Here is a 25,520-nt window from a genome sequence, read left to right on the forward strand (position 1 = left end):
TTATATAGATTTAGGGCTACAAGTACAGTTTTGTTACATGGAAATACTGTGTAGTAGTGAAGTCTGAGCTTTTGGTGTAGCCATCACCTGAATAGTGTACATTGTATCCACTAAATAATTTCTTATCCCTCAACCACCTCCCACCCTGCCACTCTCCAGTTTTTTATCCCACATTTTATACACCAGTATGAATTTCTTCTTGATTTCCTCCTACTCAATGTTCTCTCTCAGTTTCTTCTAATGTCTCCTTTCTATTACTTGATCTCTAAATATGGAAATTCTCCAGCCTCTCTCCTTGGCCTCTTTTCTTCTACTACTCTGGTTATGATTATTTAGTTATATGGTTTTAAGCATGCTCCCAGCTATCCTTCTCTGTATCATGGTTCTGAAATATTTATATCCTGCCATAAATTCCTTGCAGAAATCTAAACACATTTATTCAATAATTGCCTTCCTTGGTTCTCCCTGGAGCTGATTAATAGTTACCTTAAATTTTGCATATTCTAAACAATATTCTGGTCTCTTCCTAACCAAGTTCTCTCTCTCTCTCTCTATTTTTATTTTATTTATTTACTTATTTATTTATTTTTTTGGAGACGGATTCTTACTCTGTCACCCATGCTGGAGTGCAATGGCGCGATCTTGGCTCACTGCAACCTCTGCCTCCCGGGTTCAAGCGATTCTCCTGCCTCAGCCTCCTGAGTAGCTGGGATTACAGGTGCACACCACCACACCTGGCTAAGTTTTGTATTTTTAGTAGAGACAGATTTCACCATGTTGGTCAGTCTGGTCTCAAGCTCCTGACCTTGTGATCAACCCACTTCAGCCTCCCAAAGTGCTGGGATTACAGGCGTGAGCCACCACGCCTGACCAAGTTCTCTCATTTCTTAATCTGCACTATCTCAGTAAGTGACACTACCCTCCACTTAGTTGCACCAACTGATTCCTTTCTTCTTCTTACAACTTATGAAGAGCCAACCCATTAGAATTCTTGTTGACCTTACTGAACCATTTTCTACACACGTTCTCTTTTTAAATGTAAATTAGATCTTTTTATTACCCTGGTACAACATTGCAGCTAATACTGAAAAAACTAACTAGGCAAATCTCGATTGTGGAACATTTTACAAATAAAAACAAATTTCTCTTGGAGTAAAGAAGAAAATGAATGGGATAGAATGATTCACTGAACTTGCAAAAACTGTTCACATAGTAATATAGCTTCATTTTACTTTTTGTATCTATCTTTTACTTTTCTATCATCTTGCTTTAGACTTATTTTTATTGCTTTTTTCAGGATATTGATATCAATCTTTCAGTACATTGTGACTAAGAATATTTTTTGAAACAATTGCTAATCATATATTAAGGTTATTTCCTCTTAGTAATCAGGAAACAAACTTTTGATTTATTACAATGTCTGTTTCTGAATTTATTAGTTATAAGTAATATAGAGTCACATAAACCTGCTTAATAATTTATAAGCCAGCTTAATAATTTTCTTATTAGAGAATTATTATAAGAACATGGGAGTAGCTCGGAAAACAGGGTATTTTTGCAGCTTTGCATCAAAGGTAGTTAAGCCTAGACATTAGATTGTACCAAAACCAAATAATTTTTCTTGCTTTCTTGCTATGCTAGGTCTAGGTCTCTCTCTTTCTCTCTCTTTCTCTCTCTCTCCCTCTCTCTCCCTCCCTCCCTCTCTCGTCCCTCCCTCCCACACCTCTTGTTTTTGTTCTGAAGATATGTGGATTTGCACCTCTGCTTTGTAATGCACAGTTGCTTTATTTTCCCTCCATCTCTGCAGACTGACTTTTCTTGCCTCCTGATGCAAAGGCAGAAATCAGTGTATAGACAATCTTGACAGCAGTTTCAAGCTATGAAGACCAAACAGACAGTAGCTAGCGTCTTTCAGTTCTGATTTCAATCTGAAGCAGAGGAGAATCTGTTTGGTCCAGTGTGAATCAGCTGTCCAACTCTTGAGTAATCAACCATGTCAAACAAAGTGGGATAACTGGCCTGTTGCCCACTTAGTAAGATCAGGATCTCTGAGATAGAGTTTGGGGCTGGCTAAGAGATAGTAGGCACCTCTAATTTATCCTAAACAAAATGCAACTGAAATAAAAGTACCTTGCATTTATCTAAAAATAAATGGTAATCAAACACACAAATACATTCAACAACATGAGACAATAAACCAATTCAAATAAAAATAATAACAAAAGCAACAATTCCTAATTTCCATTGAGGAAAATTTAGCAATATCTATCAAAATGTAAAACTGCCATCCTTTGATAAATATTTAATTTGTAGGAAATTATCCTACAGATATATTTTTATTTGGAAAAGTGCCCATTTTGTACATATTAATTAAAATATTGATGCAAGATAATTGGTGGGAAACAACCTAAATGTCATCAGTAAGCATCTGGTTAAATAACTTACAGTACAACCATAAAATTGTTTATTAAACAATCAGGAAAAATGATGAGGTAGAAGTACATGAATTGATGTGAAAATTTCTCCGAAGTATATATTATTAAGAGAAAAATGGGAAGAAAGCTGTATAAATATTATGGCTCCATTTCTGTAGAAAAAAATTCACTCACGAGAAATGAGTTCCTTGAAAGAGCTAAACAGTAGTGACATAATGATAAAATAGCACCCACCACATTAATGCCTTCAAAAAAGGTATATCAGATCTTTACTTTCCATCACCTGGGTGAAAATATTTCATGGATGTAAGAGCTTCTGTCATTTTCTGATTGTTGTAAGTACAGTACAAAATAATATTAATACTTCAAACTTAATTTTGATACAAAAACATAAAACTCATGCCCACAGTGCACAAGTGGGCATGGCCAGTGTTTCTCTGTTCATTTTCCCTCCAGGGAGACAACTACAAACATGTTCTTGATTTTCAACCCAAATTGCTTTTCCTTCCAAACCCCAACTTCACAATGTTCATGTTAGCCAAGTTCTTTAAGAACTTTTCTTGGACTCTCTTTACTTGTCCAGGTAAATAAAGGGTAAAGTGATGATGGTGGTACTGTGGCTTTTTTACTCCTGTAGTTCTGTGAGCAGGAGTGTCGCAGCTCTGTTACTCCAGCCACCCACAGCTTGGAGAGCAGGAGCATTATAACTCCTTCACTCTTGCAGTCCAGTGAGTTCCAGTTCTTGTCCTGCAACCAAGAGGAATAACGTACATGAACATCAGAGAGGGGTAAGGCAGAGTAGGATTCATTGAGTGAAAGAGAAGCTCTCAACAGCAAGAAGGGACCTGAAAGTGGGTAGGAGTAGCCATGTGTGAGGCTGAGTCCAGGGTTTTTATGGGCTTAGAATGGGGGAGTGTGTGCTGACTGGTTTATGGGTGAGCTTGGAAAAGGCACTATTCAATTGGTTGAAAGGTATCATTCAGAAAGAACCAATTGAGAGAGAGTGGGTAAGACGGGAATGGAAATTCTCACTGCAGTCTGTGGATTCTATCTGGAACTGGTGGAAAACTGATAGCTTGGTTTTCAGGCTTTAGACTGTAGTTGGATTGAAGGTCGAGTTTTACCAGGGACCCATCCCTGTCTGCCTAGGAATTTGTCGTCTCTTGTTGCTATCAGTGGGGTGGTATGGAGAGATATTCTAATGCCTCTATTTAAATTAATTCTTTCTATTATACTGCCTTTTGACTTCTCCCTAGAACTCATGATATGGCTACTGATTTTTTTTAAATCACAAAATATTTCTTAGCCTCTTAGCATGATCAGCATATAGGGCCTGCTCTATTTTTCTCAGTCTTTAATGCCTGTCTTATATAATAGTTTTAAAAATTACAACAGTAAACATACACCACACAAGCACAAACATTTATATGCTTATATATAGATGAGATATTTCTGGGGGGATGATAAGGAAATTAGAATTCGTGTTTATCTCAGAAAGGTGTGTGAAACTGGAGTATTCTTTATGTATTATTTTGATCTTTAAAAACTTTCCCAAGCATGATGGTGCACACCTATAATTTCAGCCCCTCGGAAGCCTGAGGTAAATCACTTTACTCCAGTTGTTCAAGACCAGGCTGGGCAACATAGCAAGATACCATTTCAAGAAAAAAAGAAAATAAAGCTAATATTAACATACCCTTCTCAATTACAAATTAAATTAAATTGTACTTAATTATAGTTAAGTGTCCCAAACACTACAGTTGAATTAGTTTTCATACTCATCAATATAACCAGCTTGTGATTAAAAAAATACCTTTAAAAGTACAATGTAAATCTATAATTGCCAAAACATAAGCTATATGGTCCTTTACACACACACACACAAACACACGCACACACACATATGCACGGAATTCTGTTTGAGTTCTTTTACTTAACAAAAGCTAAATAGGGGTCTTTTACTTAAATAAGGGTCTGATTGTTCTAGCTAGCTAGGACTTCCAGTACTATGATGAATAGCAGTGCTGAAAGTGGGCATCCTTGTCATGTTCCAGATCTAAGAGAAAAGGCTTTCCATTTTTCCCCATTCAGTGTGATGAGATCAGTCATATATAGTTAGCTATGGGTCAGTCACATATAGTTTTTTTATTATGCTGACGTATGTTCCTTCTATACCCAGTTTTCTGAGGGTTTTTATCATGAAGTGATATTGAAGGTAATCAAATGCTGTTTCAGCATCCATTAATATGGTCATATGGTTTTGTCCTTTGTTATGTAGATATGACATATCACATTGATTGATTTGCAAATGCTGAACCATGGTTGCATCCAAGGGATAAATTCCACTTGGTAATAATGAGTGATCTTTTTAACGTATTGTCAAATTTGGTTTGCTGGTATTTTGTTGGGAATTTTTACATCAATATTCATCAGAAATATTTGCCTGTAGTTTTCTTTTTTAAATGTGTCTCTATCTTGTTTTGGTATCAGGGTAATACTGGCATCATAGAATGAGTTTGGAAGTATTTCCTCCTGTATTTCTCTGAACAGGCTGAGTAGGATTGTTATTAGTTCTTAATGTTTAGTAAAATTTAGCAGTGAAGCCATATGGTTGGGGCTTTTCTTTGCTGGTAGACTGTTTACTATGGCTTGGATCTTATTACTTGTTACTGGTCTGTGCAGGTTTTGGATTTCAACATGGTTCAAACTTGGTAGGTTGTATGTGTCTAGGAACTAATCCATTTATGCTAGATTTTCCAATATATTGGCAGATGATTGTTCATAGTACCCACTAATGATCCTTTTAATTTCTGTCATATCAGTTGTAATGTCTCCTTTTTCATTTCTCAGGTTGTTTTTTGGGTCTTCTTTCTCTTCTTATTTTAGCTAATCTGGCTAAAGTTTTGCTCATTTTGTTTCTATTCAAAAACCCAACCTTTTGTTTCATAGTTGTTTTCTACTGTTTTCTTCATTTCAAATTCATTTGTTTCTGCTCTGATCCTTTTCATTTCTTTTCTTCTAACTTTGGGTTTGGTTTGCTCTTGCTTTTTCTCATTCTTTAAGATACATCATTCGTTTATTTGTTTGAAATTTTGCTTCTTTTTTTCTTTTTTATTATTACTATTATTATTATTATTATACTTTAAGTTTTAGGGTACATGTGCACAACGTGCATGTTTGTTACATATGTATACTTTTTTGATGTAGGCCCTGATAGCTATAACTTTCTTTCTTAGTACTTCTTTCCCTGTATCCCATAGATTTTGATATGTTGTGTTTCCATTATCATTTGTTTCAAGAAGTTTTTAAATTTCCTTCTGACTTTCTTCATTGACTCACTGATCATTCAGGAGCTTATTGTTTAGTATCCATGTGTTTGTATAGTTTCCAAAATTCCTCTTGTTATGAATTTCTAGTTTTATTTATGATCAAAGAAGATGTTTGATATTATTTCAATTGTTTTGAATGTTGTAAGACTTGTTTTTTGACCTAACATATGTTCTATCCTTGAGAATAATTTATGTGTTGAGGGGAAGAATGTGTATTCTGCAGCCATTGGATAAAATGTTCTGAATGTATCTATTAGGTCCATTTGTTACATAGTGCAGATTAAGTTGTATGTTTCTTTGCTGATTTTCTGTTGGGGAGATGTGTCCAGTGCTGCAAGTGGGATGTTGAACTGTGTAACTTTTATTGTATTTGAGTCTATCTCTCTCTTAGCTTTGGTAATATTTGCTTTATATATCTAAGTGTTCTAGAGTTAGGTGCATATACATTTGCAATCAATATATCCTCCTGCTGAATTGACCCCTTTATCATTATATAATGATACTCTTTGTCCTCTTTTACAATTTTTTCTCTTGAAATCTATTTTGTCTGTTAAAAATATAGCTACTCTGGCTCTTTTTTTGGTTTCCATTGGCATGGAATATCTGTTTCCATGCCTTTATTTTCACTTTATTTTCAGTCAATGTGTTTCTTTACAGGTAAAATGTGTGTCTTGTAGGCAACAGATTATTGTATCTTGTCTTTTCATCCATTCAGCTACTCTATGTCTTTTGATGGAAAAGTCTAGTCCATTTACATTCAATGTTATTATTGCTTGGTTGGGACTTACTCCCTCCATTTTGTTATTTATTTTCTGGCTGTTTTGTGGTCTTATCTTTCTTTTTTCTTTCCTTTGTGTCTTCCTTTTAGTAAAGGTGATTTTCTACGGTGGCATGCTTTAATTTCTTGCTTTCTATTTTATGTGTATACTTTGTATGTTTTTTTGATTTGAGCTTACCATAAGACTTATGAATACTATCTTATAGCCCATTATTTTAAACTGATGACAACTTAACATTGATGGAATAAACAAGCAAACAATCACACAAAAATAAAACTAATAAAAACTCTAACTTCATTCTCCCACGGTTTCACATTTTGTTGTTTCGCTTTATATCTTGTTGTACTGTCTATGTCTTGAAAAGTTGCTGTAGCTATTATTTTTGATTCCTTCATCATTTATTCTTTCTACTTAAGACAAGAGTAGTTTACGCACCACCGTTATATGTGCTAGTATCCTGTATTTTCTGTATGCTTCCTCTTCCCAGTGTGTTTTGTACCTTCAGATGATTTCTTATTGCGCACTTACATTCTTTACTTTCATTTGCAATAATTCCCTAGCGTTTCTTGTAGGACAGGTCTGGTTTTGATGAAATTTCTCAGCTTTTGTTTTTCTGGGAAGATCATTATTTCTTTTTCATAATTTAAGGATATTTTTACCAGATATACTACTATAGGGTAAAAGGTTTTTTCTTTCTTCACTTTAAATATGTCATGACATATGTCATGAAATATGTCATGACACTATCTCCTGGCCTTTTCCACTGAAAAGTCTGTGGTCAATTTTATGGAGCTCCATTGTATGTTATTTGTTTCTTTTCAGTTGCTGCTTTTAGGATCCTTACTAGATCTGTGACCTTTGAGAATTTGATTATTAAATGACATGAGGTAGTCTTTGAGTTTAATCTGCTTGGTGTTCTACAACCTTGTACTTGAATTCTGATATCTTTCTCTAGGTTTGGGGAGTTCTCAGATATTATCCATTTGTTAAACTTTCTACCCTTATCTCTTTCTCTGCCTCCTCTTTAAGGCTAATAACTCTTAGATTTGCCCTTTTGAGGCTATTTTCTATATCTTGTAGTTGTGCCTCATCATTTTTTATTCATTTTCTTTTGGTCTTCTCTGACCATGTATTGTCATATAGCCTGTCTTCAAGCTGACTAATTTTTTCTTTTGCTTGATCAATTCTGCTATTAAGGAACTCGTATTCTTAAGCATCTCAGTTGCATTTTTCAACTCTAGATTTTATGCTTGATTCTATTTAATTATTTAAATCTCTTTGTTAAATTTATCTGATAGAATTCTGTGTTATCTTGAATTTCTTTGAATTTTGTCAATACAGCTATTTTGAATTCTCACATATCTCTGTTTCTCCAGGACTGGTCCCTGGTGCTTTATTTAGCTTATTTGCTGAGGGCATGTTTTCCTAGATGGGGTTGATGCTTGTAGATGTTTGTTGGTGCTAGGGCATTGAAGAGTTAGGTATTTATTGTAGTATTTACAGTCTGGGCTTCTTTGTGCCTATCCTTGTTGAGAAGGCTTTCCATGTATTTGAATGGACTTGTGCCCTAAGCTCAACAACACTGGATTTGCAGACTCTTAGAGGTACTGACTTGGTGGGAAGAAATCTATGGGTTATCTGGAATAAACTCTTTCTTTCATCTTACTGTCTCTCAAACAAATGGAGTGTTTCTTTCTATGCTGAGCCACCTGGAACTAGGAGGGTGCCCTATTTTACTGTGGCTGGGCTGATATCCAATATGTAAGACAAAGTCCTCTTCACTCTTCACTCTAGTCTCCTTAAGCAGAAGGAAGTGGTTGCATTTGTTGTGGAGGGAATCACTGCCTGGGGTTGGGGGAAGGATGGTGCAAGCAGTCTGTTAGCCATGCCAGCTGGTGTCTCCCTAGGTCACATGCCACCCTAGTCTACTGGCTCTAAGTGCACCCTAGCACTGGGAGTTGCAGTTCTTGTGTCCAAGGCATGCCTTTACAGTTTATCTAGGACCCTGAAGCACTTTGGACCATGGTGGCAAGGCCTACTGAGAAACTCAAATTCTGACTGCTGGGTAGCTGATTCTCTTCTGGCTATGACTGATCCAACTGCTCCCTCCATGCACAGGCACTGGCTGAGCCTAGCATGGCTTTATTCTCCTCTATGACAGGGCAGCACTAAGTCCAATGTAAAGCCCCCCAGTCACTAAATGATATGGTTCCCTTATATGGTTTGGCTGTGTCATCTTGAATTCCTGCATGTTGTGGGAGGAACCCACTGGGAAGTAATTTAATCATGGGGTCAAGTCTTTCCTGTGCTGTTTTCATGATAGTGAATAAGTCTCATGAGCTCTGATGGTTTTAAAAAGAGGAATTCCCCTGCATAAGCTCTCTCTTTGTCTGCTGCCATCCATGTAAGACATGACTAGTTCTTCCTTACCTTCCGCGATGATTGTGAGGCTTCCCCAGCCACATGGAACTGTTAAGTCCAATTAAACCTCTTTGTTTTTTAAATTGCCCAGTCTCAGGTATGTGTTCATCAGCAGCGTGAAGACAGGCTAATACACTTGCCCTTCCCAAAGTGCACAGACTCAGACTCTCTGTGCTGTCCTGCTGCTTCTGGGGAATGGTGAAGAGGTGGTGTCAGTGATTCAAGACAATCTCTCCTACCCTCTTCAATACCTCTTTCAATGATATGAAGTTAAAACCATGTACTGTGATGCTTACCTGATTTTTGATTATTGTGACAGTGTTTTTCTGTGTGCATATAGTTGTTAAAATGTGGTGTCCCAGCAAGGGAAATGAAGGTGTAGGCTTCTATTCTGCCATCTTGCTCCACCCCCTCAGCATTCCTATTTCTTGCTCTTTCTATTTTTTTTTTAATTGGACTAATTACAAAAGCTTGTTTTCATGTGTTACTCATGTACTTTAAAAAAAAAGTTCCAGAGTTTTCCTGTCCATAATCCTACTGTGAGTCAACCTTGGGCACAGCTACCAAAATTGAAAAGTCTTTGAGTTGGAATGCATAGAAATAGATTTTAGGGTTCTGAGGAGTTTGCCTAAGGGCTGCCTAGGAGAGGTGGAGACTGAGGGAGAGGCTAAGAAAATGAGATTCTTGGCCCCCGCTCCATTTCAGCCAGAACGCCCAGTTTTTATGTTTATTAAAGTGCCACATGAGATGTTACTTAAAAATAAACCATGGAGGTGGAGCTGCTGTTAGAAACAATGCTTTGAAATTCACTAACCCAGAATAAGGACGGTGTTGGTCTCCACTTTGCTTTTCTCTGACCACTCCTGGGGGCCAGGTTTATTTCTTGGCTTTCACCTGAAGGTGGAAATCAATGCAGTGAATGCACTCCAAGGAAAGCACCTAGGATGGTGAAGGTACTGAAAACTAGAGAGATTGGTTAGTAAAGCCAGGCTTGGAGAGCCTTAATTATTTGAAGGGCTCTCAGGTGAGTAGATTAGGTCTTCATAGCACTGGGGTCAGGACTAAAACCCGGGGTAAATGGAGATTTCAGAGTTGTCCAAAGATAAAATGGGTTGCCTCGGGAAGTAGTAGGATCCCCATAACTGGAGATATGTAGGCAGAAACTCTTTGTCTATGATGTTTGTGGCAGATATTTCAACAACAGATGAGGGTTTGACTAGAGAACCTCCAAGGATCTCTAAACACAAATATTGTTTAGTTCCTATGATTCAGAATATATGTTGGACACTGGAAATATATAAATGATTGAGAGAGACATTTTTTCCACTCTCAATGAAAAAGCAAATAAGATACACAAACAAGTAAACTTTTAAATTTTAAATATTGCTCTGAGGACAAGAGAATATGGTGATGTGATAAAGAGTAACTGGAAGTGGGGACACTTTTAGATAGGAATTCAAAGAAGCACCCTCTGAAGAGATATCTTATCTGAGGCCTGAGGGTGAGAAGGAGCCATTTATGCAAAAATATTCTGGGCAGAGGGAACAGAACATAGTAATAGCACTAGAAAGCTGTTGCAGAATTTAAAACAGGATAATTCTGTGATCTGATTTAGGATTTACAATGATTTTTTTAAAAGAATTGCACACCAAAACCAAATGATATTTATTCCAGGTATGCAAGATTGGTTCAACATTTGAAAGTCAGTTCGTGTAATAAACCACATCAAGAGGCTATAAAGGGGAAATTATATGATTATATCAATTGATGCAGAAAAGGGAATTACAAAATTCAACAACCATTCTTAATAAAACTCTAAGCACACTAGGAATAGAGGGAGCGTTTTCATCTTTATAAAGAATATCTACAAAAAAATCCTACAGTGAACATCATACTTACTGCTGAGAAACTGAATATTTGGCCATATCTTAATACGAGCCAAGTTAAGTCCTGTTTTACTACTGGTATTTAATAGCATACTGGAAGTCCTAGCAAGTTCAATAAGACAAGAAAGGGAAATAAATACAAGGAATACAGATTTCAAAGAAGGACTAAATCTGTCTTTGCTTACAAATGACATGATTGTCTATGTGGAAAATTCCAAAGAATGAAACAAAAAAGCAAAACAAACCCCTCCTGAAACAAATCTGTGAGTATAGCGAGGTCACAGGATACAAAGTTAGTATATGAAAGGCGATTGTTTTACTTTATAGCAATAAACAGTGGTAATTTGAGATACAAAATTTATAATAGCCATTCATAATTGCACATAAAAATGAAATAATTAGGTACAAATCCAACAAAGTATGTGTAGAACCTATATGTGGAAAACTATAAAACTCTAAAGAAATTGAAGGAAATATAAATAAATGGAAAGATATTTTGTGTTCATGGATTGGAAAACTCAATATTTTAATATAATTTTTTTCAACTTGATTTATAGATGCAAGACACCCTCAATCAAAATTCTGTAAGCTATTTCATCATATTGAAAAAAGGAATCTAAGTTTATATGGAAAGATAAAAGATCTAAAATAGCTGTACTATAATGTATGAAAGCAATAAAGTTTGAAAACCCAATTTCAAGATTTGCTATACAGCTAAAATAATCAAGGCTGTATGGGATTGGAAAAATAATAGGCACATAGACATGGAACAGAATAAAGAGCCTAGAAATAGACTACAAATATAGTCAATAAATTTTTAACAAGGAAGCAAAGGCAATTACATTTAGAAAGAATAGTTTTTTCAACAAATGATACTAAAACTATTGGATATCCATATGAAAATGTATCTAGGCACAAATTTAATATATTGCACATAAATTAACTCAAAATGGATCATTGATTAGTGTACAACTCAAAGTTCTAATACTTCTAGAAGGAAACATAGGAGAAAATATAGGTGACAGGGTTTGGCAATGAGTTTTTATTTTTATTTTTGGTTAATTAATTAATTATTTGTTTTAGAGACAAGGTCTCTCTCTGTCACCCTGGCTGGAGTGCAGTTCTCACAATTACAACTCATTGTACCTCAAATTCCTGGGTTCAAGTGATCCTCTTGTCTCAACCTCCCTGGCATTTAAGACTACAGTTGCATCACCATGCCTGGATTGGCAATGAGTTTTCAAATACAAAACCAAAAGCATGATCCATAAAAGAAAAAATTGAAAAGTACAAATTATGAAAATGTTGACCATTTTGACATACCTTGCTAAAATATCTTTATATTGTATATAATGTGTTAAGTTATTTTCCAATATCTTTCTTTGGATACACATCTAAAAATTTCCTTCAATTTTCAATCTGGAAAGCGGCAGTGGCACTTGTATACATTTCTGTATTAGCTCAGGCTGGCATAACAAAACCCAATAGTCTGGGTGGTTTAAAAACAGAAAATAATTTTCTCACAGTCTGGAGGCTGGGAAGTGCATAATCAAGGTACTAGCTTTTTGGGCTCTGGTGAAGGCTCTCTTCTTGGCTTATAGAGGGCTGCCTTCTCTATGTGTTCTCATAGGGTAGAGAGCTCTGGTATCTCTCTCCTTATAAGGGCACTAATGCTATCAAATTAGGGCTCCTCCCTGATGACTTCATTTAAACATAATTACTTCCTGAAAACACTATCTCCAAATACAGTACAGTCACATTGAAGGTTAAAGCTTTAACATATGAATTTTGGTGGTCACGATTCAGCCCATAGCAATTTCCATTTGATCTTTTATAATAATACTTATTTGCATTTTTTAGACAACAAGCTTTGAGCTTTGCAAAAAAGCACACTAAAACAACACACTTAGAATTTTTGGCTGTGGCTCAAAGGACATTAGTATTCTGACTCAGCATAGGAGCGCGGGTGTCTTTGGGAACATATTTGTTGTGAGCCATATTTTTTTGTACATCATGTTACATATTCTTGGGGATAATTCTCCTTCATGAAACCCAAACCAGTTTGTAATAGGAACTTACTAGATTGATAGTCAATGCAGTTTGAACCAACAGAAGGAACAAAGAAAAATTACACTCTAAATTCAGAAAAAAAATTATAACACATAATAAAAAAATTTATAACACAAAAAAATTATAACAACTATTCTTCTTTCCTGAGAATTTTATACCATGGTGTTAAATTTATTTAGATTCTCACAGTTAAATAAGAGTCATGTGCTTTTTTTTTATCAGCACAAAATATTGGCTGTTGTAACACAAAAAATATGGGATATTTAGGAAACTATATGATTCAGGGTCACACATATTTTTTTCTAATGACTTTGGTTAATACTTCCTGTTACTTTAGAAATATATAAGTAATAGACTTCTAGCTAAATGGCCATTTTAACGCAAGGACATGGCTATCTAATTTTCAAAATTTAAATAATTAAATAGGCATAAATATATCTGAATTAATTCTGGGACCCCTTGTATTTCAATCCTACTGCAACATTGAATTCAGAGAAATACTATATATAACCTAGAAGTAAAATATATACTTTCATCTCCCCAAGTTCATGTAAGGAAAACTTATAGCCTATAGCGTGCATTTATTGAATCCTCTTGCATTCTCTCTGCAAGTGTCCTGCAGCCTTAAATTCTTTCAAATTATCTCACTCTCTAATTCTTACTCTGACCTCCCTACCAAACACTCACCTGTATTTAGCTCCCTTGTCTGTTCAGTCGGTCTTTTCCAATTCTCATTCTCTCTTAGGTATCTGTTATCCACACTCCTTCTGTTATATGCATTCATCTCTCTCATATCTTTGATGAGCATTGGAGAGGAGCTGGAATCTCTCTGACAGCAGTGATGCATGGAGGACCTGAGGAGGTGGGATGAATGGCTCTCAGTCCCTGCATTTGGATAAGAGACGCTGCATGCTATTGGGAGACTTGGCATAGGTAGTCTTTTTTTTTCACTCCTAGCAGTGTCTGAGTTCATTGGTTTATTTACTACCCCCCACAGTATTAAACATGCTCTCCACCACTGTACGATTTTTCAGTACTCGGGAAACACTACAACATGTGTGACAGCTAAGCATTCACCAAATATTAGCACTTTTTGAATAGTCTATTAAATCACCAGGTAAAATGCACATACATTTTAATTAAGAATATTTTCACCATAATAGTCTACATTAAATAAAAATTCTTTGTTCCATTCCAACATGACAACTTGCTGAAATCTTCAGGTTCTGACTGACCTCACACTTAAAAGTATAAATAGTTCTTGAAAATATCTGGGTCACCTGATGACAACAACACAAACATAAAGAAAATACAAAATAATAAAGAAGCTCTGTGAGACTACTATATAGAGATTCTGCTGCTTTTTGTTCCCTAATTGAAATGAGACTCTTGCATTGGCTCTTGCTTGATCCAGACTGTGTTCAGCAACTACTCTCCTGTGATTAATGTTCTTAATCACATTTTTGAAATCGATGCAGCAAATGCTTCTTATTATTTTAAAACCATATATTTTAAATTGAAATTTATTTTAATCAATCAAGTATGAATAACACTAAATATTTTTGTCCTAGCATTATGTATAATAAATTAAAAAACAAATGGCTTATACGGTATTTATTGACACCTGTATAATTAATTGAAACAGGTTGATAAGAAGGAGCTGTTTCCTTTCCAAAAACCTCCTACTACAAAGTCATGAATTGGCAAAATATTACTTAGCAATGTTTCAAATGCCTCATACAACATAATCTTTATGTTTTCCCAGCTGATGTACTGTGAAAGGAAAATAAACCTCAAGACCCCCAAATCACTGAACCAAAAGGAAAAGTCAACCTGGGAACTGTGTCAGACAAACCTGCTTCCCATTTTATTCCTAAGTAAAATAGCTTAGCTATAAAGAAAAAAAAGCTACATACCTCTCTCACAATTTGCCCACAAAGAAATTCCTTATGGGCCTCAAAGTTTTTACCTAAAACACTTCTGTTGAATTTCAGTCTGGCAATGTAAATTGATAGCTTATCATCACGAGTTTAGGACAAAGGGCAGAACTCATAGTCATCCCTCTGCTGACCTGAGAGGAATGGATATCTGATCGTTTCCACTGCCGTATTGTTTATGTAAAACTGCAGATTCACTGAGCCAGACTAAGGCATAAATGACGTTTCCTCTACCCTGCTCTCACATATAAATTGTGTATTTAGTAAAAGGCTAATCAGAGACTCAAAAGAATGCAACCATTTGTCTCTTATCTACCTATGACCAAGATGACACCTCCCCACCCTCCCCCCAAACCTTCGAGTTGTCCCGGCTCTCCACACCAAACCAATGTGTATATCTTACATATATGGATTGGTGTATTATGTCTCCCTACAATGTATAACGCCACGCTGTGCCTCAACCACCTTAGGCACCCCCTGAGGCTGTGTCACAGGCACGTTCTTAACTTTTGCAAAATAAACTTTCTAAATTGATTGAGACTTATCTGATGTATTTCACTCACAATACTTAATAGCACTTCCAGTTTCTCTGGCATGAGGAGGTAATCTTTGTAAAGAAGATATAGGTAATTTTTCTGGATACTCCTTGATTCTTAGTAAATAATTAAGAAGACTAATAGCAATCAGATAGCTGTAGTAGAAGTCAATGAAATGGTAGTAGAAGAATGGAACCAGCCAACTCTAAAATCAATCCTTTTAGACCCTATGATTCTTGGTATTATTGATAGAAATTAATCATCATGTAGAAGACAAAATGACAATACCTTTTGCCATTATTTTAAATCTTTCACTGAGTATTTATCTGATATAGATAAGTGATAGATTTCAATCGGATAGTCCAAAGCCTAAATTCTATGTCCCAGATTTTTCCATGTCATTAACTTTAGAAGGTTAACTGTCCTTTAACTCTCCCTGAGGAGTACAGATTTCTCATCCTCACTTCTTGTATATTTATGTCTAAGTAGCTGTGGATTTTATATGCATTTAAAAATCTTTGCCTCTTTTAGGCTTTTCTTAGGGTCCAATTTCTCTTAAGAGCAAAAGTATCTCTTCACTATAAAATCATAGTTGTATATTGACTCACACACATATGCACACACATGCACACACATACACACATGAATTTATTGAGAAAAGAGTATTTTAAAAGGTATTCTAAAAGATTAGAAGCACAAAATTATACGTCTAAAGTATCAGTGCTGTATAGGACCTGTACCCATTTTTGTAACTCATTGTTTCTGTAGAAGGAATTCTGCAATTTCCTTGTTTTATGTTTTTATAACAATGTCAATCTTTCTAATTCTTATAACTTAAAAACTCTGGATTGTGCTATGATCACATTCAATTTAAAATAATTTAAGTGCATTATTTTTATTGAAACATGGTTTCTCAACCTTGGCACTATTAACATTTTGGGCTGGAAGATTCTTATTGTAGGAAGATGTCCTGTGCTTTGTAGGATGTTTTGCAGCATCCCTGGCTTTTACCCTGTAGATCCCAGTAGAATCCCTCAGTGGTGACAACCAAAAATGTTGGCTTGGCAATTGTCCCTGGGGGGCAAAGTCACTCCTAGTTGGAAATCACTGCCTTATTTAAAAGAAAGGTGTTAAAAATATTTGATTGTCATAATTAATATGTGACATTATTAATAATAATAATGTCCACATTTGGGTGGCCCACTCTGGATGTGTTCCAATAGAAATCAATACAACTTGTTTTCATTTAATAGATATTTCTCAATTTTAGTGAATTTTGTAGAAATAAATGCAAAATCTAAAGCTCAATCAAATAATCTTCACTTTTGGATTAATATTTTGAGGGCATTTAAACCTCCTTCTGTTTATGTATGCCGTTTCCCCTCTTTGTTTTATATATTAAGGTAGGAGGACATGATTTCATTGTCTCGGCATAGCTTATTGATGACATCTGCTGCTTTGCCCTCAGCACCTCACAGAAAATTCAAGGCAAATTAATGTCCAGATGGTTTTATCTGTACAAAAAACTTTTCTAGATATACTGCCTATTTTAGCATAGTATCTTATGTCCTAGAGGGAAAGCCAAGAGTAATTTAATGCCATTAGGCAGAGTAAAACTTAGAAAATATGATCTATTTATTCTTTAAAATTCTCTTCGAGTTTTGCATCTTCTTTCACTTCTATATAATGCATCATCCCTTTGCAATGCTCTTCTCTAGTTAATATTGACTGCTATGAATATTATATTCTTTCTCATTATATTTTTGTGAAACATTATTCAAGCAACTTTCCAAGCCAATTTGGTTTTATATAAAGAAGAAAGATATATCCATATGTAAGAAGCAGATACATACAAATATATATTTACTAAATCTAAATTTAAAACTCTAAAATTATTGTTGTGCAAATAAATATTTTTATTAAAAATATTAAGTTATGATAAAATAAACATAAAATTGCCATCCTAGCCATTTTAAGTGTGTACTTCAGTAGTGGTTATGTTCACACTGTTGTAACCAATCTCCAGAACTTTTTCATTTTGCAAAACTGAAAGTCTGTACCTATAAAACAACAACTCTCCATTTCCTCCTCCTCTCAGCTCCTAGCCAGGACCATTCTATCTTCTGTCTCTATGATTTTGATTACTCTAAGTACCTCATATATGTGGAAGCATACTGTATTTGTCTTTTTGTGACTTGTTTATCTTATTTAGCATAGTGTCCTCAATGTTCATCTACGCTGTAGCATGTGTCAGAATTTCCTCCTTTTTAAAGGCTGAATAATATCCCATTTTAATGGTATACCATTTTTTTTGTTCCTTCATCTGTGAATGGATATTTGGGGTGCTTTCACCTTTGGATGTATTGTAAATGAAGTTATGATCATGGTGTACAAATACTTCTTCAAGACCCTGCTTTTGATTCTTTTGGCTGTATACCCAGATGTTAAATTGCTGGATCATACTATATTAATTCATTTTAATATGAATTTTTCACGTGTACATACTAAAATTCATTTTAATATGAATTTTTCTCTAGCCGGCTTTCTAAAATAGTATTACCTGGATGTTTTCCATGTAAGCACTTACATATCCACATTATTCTTTAAATTGCTGCATAATATTCCACTACATCTATTTACTGTGATTTATTTCCCTGATAACTCTTTGAGAGACATTTAGCTGTTTTTAATGTAAAATCGACAATGCTGCACTGAACGTTCTTATACATGTCTCTTTGCACACTTGTGAGAATACACAGATTTCTAAAAGTAGAATAGCTTTTGACCCAGCTATTCTATTTTTCCTTGTAATAGACATTGACAAAAGACCCCTTAAAGAGGCACACTGATTTTACATTTTCACCCAGAGGATATGAGTGGGAAATTTTAAAACTTGTCTTTCCATTTCATTTTTGAATTTTGAGGAAGGTTTTTAAATTAATTTGCTAGGCAAAATAATTTTTTAATTTACAAATAATAATTGCATATATTTATGGGGTACATAGTGATATTTTGATACATATAATGAATAGTAATGTGACCAGGGTAATTGCATATCCACCAACTCTAGCATTTATCATTTCTTTGGGAATATTCAATGTCCTGTTTGAAACTATATAATATATTTGATAGCTATTTGAAACTATATAACATATTATTGTTAACTATAGTCATTCTACAATGGTATAGACCAGTAGAACTTATTCCTCTATTGACCCAAATTTTGTATCCTTTAACAAATCCCTCCCTATAACCCCATTTCCCTGCATTTTCCAGCTCTGCCCAAAGCAGTCTACAGATTCAATGCAATCTCTTTAAAAATAACAATGACATTCTTCACACACACACACACACACACACACACACCTAAAAATTTGTTGAAACCACAAAAGACCCCAAAGATCCAAAACAATCTTGAACAGAAAAGAACAAAGCTGAAGGCATCAATCGTACTACCAGACTTCAAAATATACCACAAAGCTGTAGTAACCAAAACAGTGTGATACTGGCATAAAAAGCAGACACATGGACCAATGAAAGAGACTAGAGAAGCCAGAAATTAATCCACATATCTGCAGCCAACTGATATTTGAAAAGGTACCAAGAATACTAATTGGAGAAAGGAAGTCTCTTCAGGCAATGATGGTGGGAAAACTGGGTATCCAGAAGAATGAAAGTAGACGTCTACCTCCCATGCTATGCAAAAATCAACTCAGAATGGATCAAAGACCTAAATGTAAGATTTGAAACTATAAAACTACTATAATAAAACATAGGGGATTTCTGGACATTGGTCTGGGAAAATTTTTATGAATAACACCTCAAAAGCACAAACAATGAAAGCAAAAATAAACAATTGGGACCCTATCAAACTACAAACCTTCTGCACAGCAAAGGAAACAACAGAGTAATAGGCGACTGACAGAATGGGAGAAAATATTTGCAAACTATTTATCCAATAGGGGGTTACTATCCAGAATATACAAGAAACTCAAACACCTCAACAGCAAAAATCCAAACATTCCCCTGATTAAAAAATGGTCAAATAATGTGAATAAACATTTATCAGAAAAAGATACACAAATAGCCAAGAAATATATAAACGGCACAACATCCTAATCATCAAGGAAATGCAAGTCAAAACCACCATGAGTTAACATTTCACCCCAGTTAGGGTGGCCACTATGAAAAAGATAAAAGACAGCAAATGCTGGTGAGAATGCAGAGTAAGGGGAACTCATAGACTTCTGATGATAATGTAAGCTAGTACAACTATGGAGAACAGAATGGAGGTTCTTCAAAAAAGTAAAAATATTAATAGAACTACGGTATGATTCAGCAATCTTACTTCTGGGTATTTATCCAAAGGAGAATAAATCAGTATATTGAAGAGATACCTGCAACCTCGTGTTTATTGCAGCACTATTCACAGTAGCCAAGATATGGGATCAACATAGCTGTCCAAAAACAGATAAATGAATAAAGAAAATATGACTTATATACACCATAAAATATTATTCAGTCTTATTAAAGAATAAAATTCTGTTATTTGTGGCAACGTAGATGGAACTGGAGGATGGTATGTTAAGTGAATTAAGCCAGGAATGGAAAGTTAAAATACCACATGTTCTCACTCATATATATAAGCTAAAATCAGTTGATCTCACTGCACTAAAAAGTGTAACAAATAAGTATTTTTGTTTGAGTAATATTTCAAATATTTTTCTAATTACATGTGTTCATTTTATAAAGATGAATAATGGTAGTAAATTTAATAAAGAAAATAAAAATTATCCATAAATCAACACAGAAATAACTACTAACTGTAATCATGACTGTTGAGCTCACTGTAAAAATAAAATTTCTATACACACACACACACACACACACATATATATATATATATACACACACACAGAATACTTTGAGGCCATGTGTATAGAAGGTACTCATAAACCAGTGAAATAACGTATGTTTTACTTTACCTCTGTAATCTTGGTTTTTCTTTGTGAGAGAGATATTTATTGAAAGTGTGTCATATTCTTCTTGGAAATAATATAGCAAATCTCTAATTTTACTGTAGAATTTTCTGATTATTCTAAAAATACAATATTCTCATATGTTTGGGAAGGTGATACAAAACTATACCTAAACATCATGTAAAAATGCTTTAAAAAGGGAATAAGCATTGTGTTTCTGAAGAAATGAGTAGTGAATCTTGTTCAGTGTCCAGCTACCACCTCTGAATCACTATCCCTTATCCTGTAATTAGATCTGTGAAAACAGGGAAAAGTACACTAAAAATAAGTAAATAAATAAGTTGTGTCAGTTGTATGTTTCACACAGCAATTTATTTGGTTACTTATTATTTTTGCTTGTTTGGTTGGCTTGGTAATTAAAAATGGCAACCTATATGCAGATTTTCTGAATAAGTATTTGTAATACTTATGAAAAATCTACCTGGAAAAGCAGTGGCTGCATGAATTGTTAATCATGAGTTCTTTGGACAGAGGCATTTCTTTTTCTGTCATGATCAGAATGACTTATGAGTTTCTGCATAGTGTAGGCTCAAGGAGAAGGTATGTGCCTCATCAGTGTGACTGAGTTATGGCAGGAACCATTTAGAAAGCAATGCTACTGCAGATGTAGGAAGTGCTTAAGTGATGTATGTGTATAATCTTTGTATCTCTAATGACTTCTCTCTTCTGGCAAAAGTTAGTGTTTATATCATTTTTTGATTTTATGCTCAGACAATTCATGTCTTTTCTTACTATGCAAACTGATAGATTTTGCTTTTTAAAAGAATAAAGTGCATTCAAAAAAATCTACTTTCAATTTTGCTGTGTGTGGTTTAAGTTACCAAGTATTGTTTGTATTACTGAATGTTCAGCACTATTGCAGTTATATATTAAAATGATTTACCTAAGCGTGTTGCAGTTAAACCCTGTTAAAATGGCATTTTGTGGAGAGTACTGTACGCCTCTGATACTTAATTCAGTTTTAACAGTGTAATGGGAGAACATTGTTTATGCTATAGAATGATTCACTCAGGACATTAAAGTGCAATGAGAAAATTGTTACCTCTAGTAAAATGTATGACAATGTGGTATCTAGAAATGCTTGATAAACCCCAAAGAGAATTACTTCTTATTTGGTAGATAACTATAGTATATACTTGTAAATTTTTCAAAAGTAAATTCACAAGTAACTAAAATCACAGGATCTTTATGAAATTACATTTGCATATAATGAAATGAACAACAATAGAGGTACTTGTTTGGTCCTAAATTAATCATCGTCATTTATAGATAATATAACTAGAAATAGTTATTGATAGTTTTGATAGTAGGTTAGAATAATTTTATATCACTCCTAATTTTTACTTTCTTTTTCTTGTAAGGATATTCCACTATAAAGGTAAAACTTATAAAAACAGAAAACCTAAAAAGGAGAAATCAGAAAGAAGGTAAAGCATGCTATTTTTTAAATTTTTAATGTTTAATATTTGTGAGTACATAGAAGGTATATATATTTATGGATTACATGAGCTATTTTGATACAGGCATGCAATGCATAAAAATGACAATAGAGTAAATGAGATATTTATCACCCCGAACATTTATATTTTGTGTTACAAACAATTGAATTATACTCTTACATTATTTAAAAATGTACAGTTAAATTATTGTTGACTACAGTCACGGTCTTATTCATCCCATTGTAATCCCATTTACAATAGTTACAAATAAAACTAAAAATCTAGGAATTAACATATTCAAAGAAGTAAAATATCTCTAAAATGGTTGTGAGGCTTGCTGGAACTCAAGTTCCAACCGCTGGGATGGGCCATTTCTCTCTGGATAGGGCCCATTTAAATGCTCCTTCCATGGGTAAACATGCCCTTTATTTCTTTCTCTTGTCTGATTGCTCTAGCTGGGACTTCCAGTACTGTGTTCAATAACAGTGGTGAAAGTGAGTATCCCTGCCTTGTTCCAGGTCTTAGAGGAAAAGCTTTCCATTTTTTCCCCATTCAGTATGATACTAGCCATGGGTCTGTTGTATACAGCTTTTTGTATGTTGAGGTATGTTCCATGTATACCCAGTTTTTGAGGGTTTTTATCATGAAGACATGTTGAATTTTATAAAGTTCTTTTTCACCATCAATGGAAATGACCATATTGATTTTATCCTTTATTCTATTGATATGATGTATCACATTGATTGAGTTGCATATGTTGAGCCATCCTTGAATCCCTGTAATAAATTTCAATTGATCATGATGATGATCTTTTTAAATGTATTACTGAATTAGGTTTGCTAGTATTTTGTTGAGGACTTTTGAATTAATATTCATTAGAAATATTGGCCTGTAGTTTTCTTTTTCTAATGTATCTTTTTCTGGCATTGGTATCAGGCTAAGACTGGCCTTGTAGAAGTTTTTTCTCTTCCTCTATATTTTTGCAATAGTTAGAGTAGCACTGGTATTAATTCTTCCTTAAATGTTTGGTAGAATTCAACAGTGAAGCCATCAGGACCAGGGCTTTTCTTTGCTTGGATGCTCTTTATTACAGTTTTAGTCTTATCACTTGTTATTAATCTGTTCAGATTTTGGATTTGTTCACGGTTCAGTCTTGGTAGGTTGTATGTGTCTAGGAATTTATTCATTACTTCTTGATCTTCCAATTTATTGGCATGTATTTGCCCATTGTAGCATGTAATGATCCTTTGAATTTCAGTGATATCAGTTGTGATATCTGCTTTTTCATCTCTGATTTTATTTATTTGGGTCTTCTCCCCTTTTTTCTGTTAGTCTGGCTAAAAGTTTGTCAATTTTTTGATCTTTTCAAAAAATCTACATTTTGTTTTAATGATCTTTTGTATTATTTTATTCATTTCAATTTTATTTATTTCTGCTCTGATGTCTGTTATTTATTTTCTTCTCCAAATTTTGGGCTTGGTCTGCTCTTGTTTTTCTAGTTCTTTTAGATGCATCATTATATTATTTCATTTATATTTTTCTTCTTTTTTGGTTTAGGCATTTAAAGCTATACATTTCCCTCTTAGTACTGCTTTCACTCTATCCTAGAGATTTTAGTATGTTGTGTTTCCATTATCATTTATTTCAAGAAAGTTTTTAATTTTCTTTTTAATTTCTTTATTGACTCACTGATCATTCAGGAGCACATTATTTAATTTTCATGTGTTTTTATAGTTTCTAACATTTCTTTTATTATTGATTTCTAGTTTTATTCCATTGTGGTCAGAGAAGATTCTTGATATTATTTCAATTGTTTTGAATGTTTTAAGACTCATCTTGTGACCTAGCACATGGTTTATTTTTGAGAATAATACATTTGCTTAAGAGAAGAATGTGTACTCTACAGTCACTGGATAAAAAAAAAAATTCTGTATATAGCGATTAGGTTCATTTGTTCCATAGTGCAGATTAAGTCAGATGTTTCTTTTTTGATTTTCTGTCTGGAAGATCTGAAAAATCCCGAAGGTGGGATGTTGAAATTTACAGCTATTACTCTATTGTTGTCTACCTCTTTCTTTAGTTATAGTAATATTTACTTTATATACCTGGAGACTCCATTATTGGGTGTGTGTATATTTACAATTGTAGTATTCCCTTGATGAATTCACCTTTTTATCATTATATAGTGCCCTTCTTTGTCTCTTCTTGTAGTTTTTGTCTTGAAATCTATTTTGTTTGATATAAATATAGCTACTCCCCATCTTTTTTGGTTTTCATTGGCATAGAATTTTTTTTATCTTTTTATTTTCAGTCTGCATGTATCTTTATAGGTGAAGTATATTTCTTGCACCTTCACAATGCAATGTTGCACAGTGATGCAACAGATCATTGCGTCTTTGTTTTTTTCCATTTATTCAGCTACACTATGTCTTTTGATTGGAGCGTTTATTCTATTTACCTTCAATGTTGTTATTGATTGGTAGGGACTTACTCCTTCCATTTTGTTATTTGTTTTCTGGTTGTTATGTGGTTGTCTCCTTTCCTCCTTTCCTATCTCCCTTTTAGTGAAGGTGATTTTCTCTGGTGATATGCTTTAATTTATTACTTTTTATTCTTTGTGTATTCATTGTATGTTTTTTGACTTGATGTTACCAAGAAGCTTGCAAATAGTGTCTCATAATCCATTATTTTAAACTGATAACAACTTAACACTGATTGCACACACAAACAAGCAGCAAAAAGAAAACTATATGAAAACTCTAACCCTTAACCTCATCACCCCACTTTCAAACTTTTTATTGTTTTTATTATATCTTGTTATACTGTCTGTGTCTTGAAAAGTTGTAGTTACTGTTTTTGATTGGCTTATCATTTACTCTTTCTACTTAAAGTAAGAGTAGTTTACACAACACAGTTACAGTGTTATAATATTCTGTGTTTTTCTGGGTACTTACTATTACCAGTGAGTTTTGTACCTTCAGATGATTTCTTATTGCTCATTAATGTCCTTTTCTTTCTGATTAAAGTATGCTCTTTAGCATATCTTGTAGGACAGACCTGATGTTTGATAAGGTCATGTTTTCCTGGTTAGTGGTGGTACTTGTAGATGTTCTTCAGTGTCTGGGCAATGAAGAGTTAGGTATTTATTTTAGTCTTCACAGTCTGGGCTCGTTGGACATCTCTTTGGGAAGGTTTCCCAGGTATTCAAAAGGACTGGAGTATTGTAATCTAAGCCATGTCTACATTAGGGGGCACCTGAATCCCAGTAACAGTGAGTTTCTTGCAGATTTGTAGGGTTACCACTTTAGTGGTCTTACATGAGATCTGAAAAAATTATCCAGATTACCAGGCAGAGACTTTTTTTTTCCCTTACTTTCTTCCAAACTCATGGACTGTCTGTCTTTGCTGAGCTGTCTGGAGTTGGGAGGGCATGACAGCAAACACCCCGGTGGCCACCACCATTACGACTGTTCTTTGTCAGACCTGAAGCCAGCACAGCATTGGGTCTCTCTTGCCAAGGCCCACTGTAACTACTACCCAGCTACCACCTATGTTCTCTTGAGGCCCTGAGGCTCTACAGTCAGCTTATGGTGAAGCCAGTCAGGCTTGTGTTCTTTTCTTCAAGAGAGCAAGTTCCCTGAGGCTCTGG

The 25,520-nt window shown here is 34.5% G+C and overlaps 1 long non-coding RNA gene across 1 annotated transcript in view; it reads left to right on the plus strand.

The window, feature by feature from the left end:
- LOC117975810 (uncharacterized) overlaps positions 1–24,648 on the plus strand; it is a 273,677-nt gene extending 249,029 nt beyond the window's left edge. Inside the window, exon 7 of the long non-coding RNA XR_010109751.1 lies at positions 21,794–24,648. This is a non-coding gene — a long non-coding RNA (uncharacterized LOC117975810). The remainder of the gene's footprint in view (positions 1–21,793) is intronic.
- Positions 24,649–25,520: the final 872 nt, after the last annotated feature.

This window comes from Pan paniscus, chromosome 15 (genome assembly GCF_029289425.2).
Source record: "Pan paniscus chromosome 15, NHGRI_mPanPan1-v2.0_pri, whole genome shotgun sequence".
Taxonomy (NCBI): domain Eukaryota; kingdom Metazoa; phylum Chordata; class Mammalia; order Primates; family Hominidae; genus Pan; species Pan paniscus.